Raw genomic sequence first — 8,359 nt, forward strand, 5'->3', positions numbered from 1 at the left:
AAAAAAAAAAAAAAAAAAGAAATGTGTTGTTTAATCTCCACATATTTTGAGATTTTCCAGTTACCTTTCTGTTATTGGTTTATAATTTAATTCCACCATGGCCTAAAAGCAGACATTGTATGATTTCTATCCTTTTAAATGTGTTAAAGTGTGTTTCTATTGATCAAACTGATCATTTATTTAAAATAATAATTAGCAATAATATATTTGATTATAAGTAAAGAATAAGAACAATAAAAGTTTTCATTTTATCTTCACTTACTCTTATTCCAATGTTCTTTCTTTCTTGATATACAGCCAGGTTACCGACCTGTATCATTTTCCTTCTTTGCAAGGAACTTTTCTTTAACATTTCTTTCAAGGCAGGTTTACTGGCAAATAATTCCCTCAATTTTTGTTTGAGAAAGTCTTTATTTCTCCTTCACTTACAAAGAGTAATTTCACAGAATATAGAATTCTAGGTTGGTGGTGCTTTTTTTCCCCTCTCTCAACACTTTAAATATTTCACTCCATTCTCCTCTTGCTTACACAATTTCTGAGGAGAAGTTGGATGTATTTCTTGACTTCTCCATAGGTAAGGTGATTTTTTTTTCCTCTGGGTTCTTTCAGAATTTTCTCATCTTTTGATATATATATATATATTTATAGTTTGTCACTTAGGTGGCTACATGTAGTTTTTCTGTGGGCATTTATCCTGCTTGATGTTTTCTGAGCTTCCTGGATCTGTGATTTGGTGTCTCACATTGAGAGAAATTTTCAGCCATGATTGTTTCAAATATTTCTCCTGTTTCTTTCTCTTCTGCTTCTGGAATTCCCATCACATGTTACATCTTTTGCAGTTGTCTCACAGTTCTTGCAGATACTCTATTTTTTTCAATCTTTTTCCCCTTTTCAGTTTTGGACATTACCATGAGATATTCTCAAGCTCAGAGATGTCTTTCCTCAGCAGAATCCAGTTTACTAATAGGCCTGTCAAAGGCATTCTTCATTTTTGTTACAGTGTTTTTAATCTATAGCATTTCTTTTTGGTTCTTTCTTACAATTTCCATCTCTGATTAAACTGCCCATATATACAGAGCATATATACTAATTCGTGAATGGAGACACCCACATCTATTTTTTTGTGTATCTATGAATTCATACTGAAACCCTGGATGCTATTTCAGCACCATAGCATTCATTATAATCTGCATCTTTTTATGTTATTTTAGGTTCCGGCGTACATGTGCACAATATGCAGGTTTGTTACATAGGTAAGCCATAGTGGTTTGCTGCACCTATCGACTCATCACCTAATTATTAAGCCCAGCATGCATTAGCTGTTTTCCCTGATGCTCTCCCCCACCACCCTCCCCTGACAGGCCCCAGTAAGTGTTGTTCCCCTCCCTGTGTGCATGTGTTTTCATCTTTCAGCTCCCACTTATGAATGAGAACATGTAGTATTTGGTTTTATGTTCCTGCATTAGTTTGTGAGGATAATGGCTTCCAGCTCCATCCATGTGACTGCAAAGAACATGATCTCATTCCTTTTTATGGCTGTGTAGCATTCCATGGTGTATGTGTATGACATTTTCTTTATCCAGTCTATCATTGATGGGCATTTGAGTTGATTCCATATCTTTGCTATTGTGAATAGTGCTATCTGCATCTTTTTCTTATTTGTAACATTTCTCTGATAGAAGCCTCATTATTTACACTATATTTTCTCAGTTTAACCTTATTATACTCATAGTTTAGAATTGATAACACATACCCCTGTCAGAGAAAAAAAATTACAAACTAGAGTACAGTGTTTATATACAATCATTTTTGTCTTTAGCTTTATAGTAGCCAATCTTAATGCTTGTCCAAAGTTACTTAGGTAATCTCCTTTCTTTACAATTCCACATCCTGGGTGACAGTTTTTATAATTTACATACTGTGAAATTAACTCAGTGGATTCTAATGGTTTTGACAAATGCAGAGTTGTGTATCAACCACCAATTTCTTAGTTTCTCTCCACCCAAAATTCTTTTGTCCTGCTTCTTTGTAGTCAATTGCTCCCACCCCCACCCCCAGCAATCATTTACTATTTTCTGTCCTTATAGTTGTGCCTTTTCCAGAAATTTATATAAATGGAATCATATAACATGTAGTCTTTTGGGTCTGGCTTTTTTCACTTACCAAAATACATTTAAGTTTTATGCATGCTGTTGGGTGAATCAACAAATGCTGAAACAACAAAATGTTTGTTCCTTGAACTGGCTTTATATATGGGTAGATGTTCACTCATTTACCAGTTGAAAGACATCTGGGTTGATTCCAGTTTGGGGTGATTATAGATAAAGTTCTATAAACATTCATATACACATTTTTGCATAAACCTACATTTTCACTTCTCTTTGATGAACACCTAGAGGTGAGTTTGCTGGGTCATATGATACATGCATGTTTATAAGAAACTGTCAAACTGATTTTCAAAGTCAATGTACCATTTTGCATTCTAATGAACAATGTGTGAGTGGTCCAGTTGTCCCAGACCCTTGCTAGTACGTGGAATTATCAGGCTTGTGTGTGTAGTGGTTTTTTTGTTTGTTTTTGTTTTTCTTTAAGCCATTCTAGTAAGTATATAGTGGTATCTTAGTGCGTTTTTAATTTGAACTTCCATAATGTCTATTGATGTTAAGCATGTTTTCATGTGCTTCATCACTGTCTTTTCCGGGTTGCAGTGTGTCTCCTCCAAATATAAAATTCTAACTCTCGCTCCCTATGAATATAATCTTATTGGAAAATGAAGTCGTTGCAAAAGATCAAGTTAAGGTGAAGTTATCAGGATGGGCCTTAATAAAATGTGACCGATGTCCTTATAAAAAGCGGAAATTTGAAAACAGATGCATGCACACAGGGAGGATGCTGTGTGAAGATAAAGACAGAGCTCCACAAGCCGAAGAACACCAAAGATCACCAGCAAAACACCAGAAGCTAGGACAAAAAAACGGAACCGATTTTCCCACACAGCCTCAAAACCAGCCCTGCTAACACCTTGATCTTGGGACCTGTGGTCTCTGGAACTGAGAGATAATACATTTCTATTATTTAAGCCACCATGTTTGTGTACTTTTCATAGTAGTCTTAGCAAATTAATGCACTATCTGTATATCTTTTTTGATGAAGTATCTGTTTAGAACTTTTACCTATGTTTTTGTGGTTGGGTTTGGTTTGCTTTGGTTTTCCTATTGGTTGCATACTGTCTGTAAGCATCTCCCAGCCACATTTCCTTGTTAGTCATTATAGTTCCATGATGACTACAATTAAAGAAGTCTTGGCCAGGCGCGGTGGCTTGCACCTGTAATCCCAGCACTTTGGGAGGCCGAGGCAGGTGGATTGCTTGAGGCCAGGAGTTTGAGACCAACCTGGCCAACATGGCAAAACCCTGTCTCTACTAACAGTACAAAAATTAGCCGAGATGGTGGCATGCACCTGTAGTCCCAGCTACTTGCGGGGCTGAGGCAGGAGAATCACTTGAACCCAAGAGGCAGAGGTTGCAGTGAACTGAGATCGCACCACTGCACTCCAGCCTGGGTGACACAGCAAGACTCCATCTCAAAAAAAAAAAAAAAGAAAAAGATGTCTTGACATAGATATTGGATGGGATGGAGAAGTACGCCTGGCCACCCTAGAGAGCATCAATCAAGATGTGTGCTGTGTTTATGAGAAGGCTGGGGAGGGATAGTATGGATGAAAGCCCTGTGTCTGTGATACAGGATGAAAATCTGCAGTTGCATGCAAAAGAGCATTGAATGACAGAGGAAAGAAAGCAAAAGCCTTAACAAAATGAAGGAGTCCTGATGTTTTACTGAACACCGCAACCCTTTGAAAAGCATGTTATGAGCATGTTTTTAAACAGCGTTTTTGAAGTTACTAACTCGTGATTGTAAGGTTCACTTTCCTCAACTCCTGAGCTTCCAGAAGTCTCCCCTCCGCTTCCTGAGTATCATGAGGATCCTCTCACACAGCCATTCTCAGAGAAGGCTTTAGATTATAGTTTTGTATAAAAGCAAGTCTGCAAATATGAGATATTCAGAAGCTGGGATGTGGGTTCCCCAACCTCTGACTGAATATCTCCCTCCTGCCTTGAAGGGCTTTTAAGAAAACTTTCAAAATAGACTTTATTATTTTAGAGCAGTTTTAGGTTCATAGCAAAACTGAGTGGAAAGTACAGAGTTCCCATATGCCCCTCCCCCCACAAATGCACAGCCTCCCCCACTATCAACACCCCCAGCCAGAGTGGTACATTTGTTATAGTTGAGGAACTTACATGGACACATTATCACTCAAAGTCCATGGTTTACATTAGGGTTCACTCCTTCCATTGTCTGTACAGTTTTTATAAATCATAAAGCCTTTATTTCTAATACGTCTGTGGTCTTATTTTACACAACAAGTTTTTCCAGAGAGATAGGGTGGAAATGGGATGGGGTTGGGGTAGAAATCTACCACCTTTTCTCTCTGAATTTTCCTCCTTTCTTCATTAGATTTATCCAAGTTTGGCATAGTGGAAATTCCTTCTAGAATCTGGCAGGTTGCTAAGTAATATTACTAGTTTCCAGCCCTGCTAAAATGTTTTTTGTATGTGTTCCCGCATAGTATTTCAAGGAGGCCTAAGAGGAGAATGAATCAGGGATTGCTAGCTGTCCACCAACATAGCTTGGAAGTTCCTTTAACTCTTTCACAGAGATAGAGTCCCTCTGTGCCTCTTTTTATGCTGTTCCCACCTTCCCATTTTTCTTGATCTGGCAATTTCCTACTTATCTTCCAAGATTCAGCTCACCTGTCTATCCTCTCCATAGGAAGACTTTCCTGAACTCCTAGGCTGCATGTCTTACAGTGTACTCTGTTTCAATCTCTGTTTTCACACCTGTTACACTGAGTGTTAGATTATGGGGAAACACCATTATTCATCTTCAATCCTTATCCCATGGCAAATTGCCTCTGGAAACTCTAGTAGATGTCTTATAAGGGTGACTTTTGTTCAGGGAGGAGACCACCCCCATTAAATTACAGAGGGATTTGAATATCCAGCATTGGAATATGGGACGGGATGACAGAGTGCTGTAGTATTCCCTTATTTTTAATTCTGATTATACATTATTGTTTTGTATTTAAAAAGTAAGAGCATCTACGTATGTATAGGTTAACCTAGACAGGACTTTATTAAAATACTCTCTTTAAAAAAAAGTAGGTACAGAATACTTGAAAATCCATTCCTTTTATTGATTTTATTACTGTTGCATAGAAATAAAGTTTCACACCCCATACTTTTACTAATAAATGTAAGAACAAGTTCTTTTGAACAATTAAAATAACCAAATATTAATGATTTTCAATAAAATATATTTTGAAATAATTCTGAAGCCATAAAACTAAAATTCACTTTATGCTAAAATAAATCATATTTTCTCATAATGCAATCATTTTTTTTTTTAAAAGAAACCACCCAATAAGAGTTTAATTCATTAGGAAATTTTCAGCATTTCTAAATGCAATAGAGTGTTTCTACTATATTTCCTGGCATCATTCCTTTCCTTAGCACTCATCTTCACACTGGAAGAGGTGAACCAGGTGATTATGCCCCTGCGGGGCTGGTTCTGCCTCTCAACAGTGACTTGGCATGGCAATTAGGTGCAAAATTACCTACATTTACCCTAAAGATTTCTTCAGAGCTGTCAGTCTTCCTAAAACTTCCTAAAACTACCCTAGCAAATACTTTTTCCCTTCTGCAATACTGTTACTCAAACCACTGTATTTACCCCATTCCGAGCTTTCCATTCTCTGTTAACAATTTCTCAGGTGCTCACGAAGTTGTAAAGGACAAGACTCCTCTCAGAAGCACATACTACTCAGAAGCTCAAAGCAAATTAGGTTATTTTACAATCCTTGCTACAGGCCAGAAAATGAGGATTGAGTAAGTAATTTTCCTCATTTGAAAAGGAGAAAACAAGTACAAAAAGAGATTGAGTGATTTTTTAACAATCCTCTACATTTACACTTTTACTTTAAGGATTAAAATGTACCATATAGTCTGATGCTCAAAACCAACTCCTTTTGAGAACAGATATCATTTTACAAACAAAGACACTGAGTCTCAGAGATATGAGTCACTGTCTAAGGTAGTACAAATAGCAATCTATATTATTAGAACTTGAACTCAGGCTGGCTGTAGTGGCTCATGCCTATAATCCCAGTGCTTTGGGAAGCCAAGGCAGGATTCAAAAGCAGCCTGGCCAATACAGCAAAAATCTATCTCTACAAAGTATATTTTAAAAAATAGCCAGGTGTGGTGGCACACCCTTGTAGTCCCAGCTACTTGGGAGGCTGAGGCAGGAGGATCACTTGAGCTCAGGAGGCTGAGGCTGTAGTAAGCAGTGATCATGCCACTGGACTCCAGCATGGGTGACAGTGAGACCCCTGTCTCTAAAAATAGTAGTTAGAACTTGAACTCAAGTCCTTTGATTTCCAGCACACAGAGCCTTTCCTTGCCACACCACAGTGCCTCTTGCTAACTTGAACACGGTGAGGAGCAGTGCAGCAGTCTGTATACCACCAACCAAAACTTGACTCAGTGGATGCTATGTAGATGCATCAAAGTCTGAGTAAAATGAATCCTATTGTCTTGAAAGAGGAATCCGTGGATCATTTTCAATGTTGTCCTAGATAATCCTGATGTGCTTGATAAATAACAGCTGGTATGTGAATAACCATACAATTGCCATAACTATAAACAGAATTACAAATGATAATAGACTGGGGACAAACTACTAAGCAGTATGTTGAATATTAAAATGGGACATATGGGAATCTATATTATTCAACCTTCCAAAATGCATATTAAAGAACAGTCTTGGTTAAAATATCAATACAAAATGATTTTAAGATTCTGATTTCTTAAAATACATTTTCCAATTTTATTGTTTAAAAATATAAAAAATGATTTATTATATCGGCCAGGTGCGGTGGCTCACGCCTGTAATCCCAGCACTTTGGGAGGCCAAGATGGGTGGATCAGGAGGTCAGGAGATCGAGACCATCCTGGCTAACACGGTGAAACCCCATCTCTACTAAAATACAAAAAATTAGACGGGCATGGTGGCGGGCACCTGTAGTCCCAGCTACTTAGGAGGCTGAGGCAGGAGAATGGCGTGAACCCAGGAGGCGGAGCTTGCAGTGAGCTGAGATTGCACCACTGTACTCCAGCCGGGGCGACAGAGTGAGACTCCCTCTCAAAAAAGAATAAAAAAAGATTTCTTATATCATAAATTTTTTTCACTATAAAAATTGAGTTTTCTCTTGGAAAACCAACAACTTGCTAGTAGCTTCCTTTTAAGCACATTTTGGTTATTAGAAGGGCTTCACTGTGGGAGTAATCTTGCGGAAGAATTTATGACCTTGGGAATTTTATTTTCAAAATATAACCTGGAGGAGAGGGGTAACTCGCTGGGCAAATGTCCTGTTTTTTTGGTGTGTACTCTACAGAGTACATGGTCACATCATCAAATGGAACAGAACTCTTAAAAGCAATATTTAAAGGTTTGCAACTCTCTGTTGGAATCAATTTGTGTGGCACATAGTGAGATCTGAAAGTGCTCAAACCATCAAATTTTCCAGATGGGTTGGGAATCTGCTGCTTCTTAATAAGTCCTTGACGACAATTTTCCCATGCTGGAAAATCTTCCTTCATGGTGCTTTTTCCTAGGAAAGGAAAATTGTTACTTCTTCTAAGAGAAACTGGCCTGATGGGAGCAACACGCTTGGCCTGATACGGAACATAGTCAAGATGGCTTGTGCTGTTTAACAGCATGCTACCTGTAGGAGGCACATACTCTGGTACTTTCTTGATCTCAGGTGGTGGGATTTCCCATGGTTGAAAACATTCACGGAATTCAGTGCTTCCTTCAAACCGAGCACTCTGGGTCACGCTGGTGTGTACAGGTCTGCAGATTTTTGCAGTTTCACCAATAAGACCCTGAAAGTCATACCGGTGAGTTGTGAGATCCTCAAAGCGTTGCTCAGTTGGTTTGCAAACTTCTTTTGGCCTTTCAAACTTGAGTTCAAGCTGATGAGGTATATAATCAAGGCGATGACTTGTAATGCCATTAAAACGGGCTGTAGAACGTTTGACCACAGAGGAGGGTTTAAAGCTTTGCCTGCTTTGCCTAGGCTTTATCTCCTGAGGAACAAAGTCATCCTGAAATGTAGTTGAATTTCCAAATTTCACAGTAGGGGGTTGATAAGTTTGTTTTGGCTTATAAAGTTCACTTTTATGAAGGTCCCAAGCTCTATAATCGTCTTAAAAATTAAAACAAAGCAAAAACATTTTTAA

The 8,359-nt window shown here is 38.2% G+C and overlaps 1 pseudogene; it reads right to left on the reverse strand.

The window, feature by feature from the left end:
• Positions 1 to 7,228: 7,228 nt before the first annotated feature.
• LOC108529666 (stabilizer of axonemal microtubules 2-like) overlaps positions 7,229 to 8,359 on the reverse strand; it is a 36,269-nt pseudogene continuing 35,138 nt past the window's right edge.

The sequence above is a fragment of the Rhinopithecus bieti genome, unplaced genomic scaffold (genome assembly GCF_001698545.2).
Source record: "Rhinopithecus bieti isolate Rb0 unplaced genomic scaffold, ASM169854v2 scaffold_7045, whole genome shotgun sequence".
Classification (NCBI taxonomy): domain Eukaryota; kingdom Metazoa; phylum Chordata; class Mammalia; order Primates; family Cercopithecidae; genus Rhinopithecus; species Rhinopithecus bieti.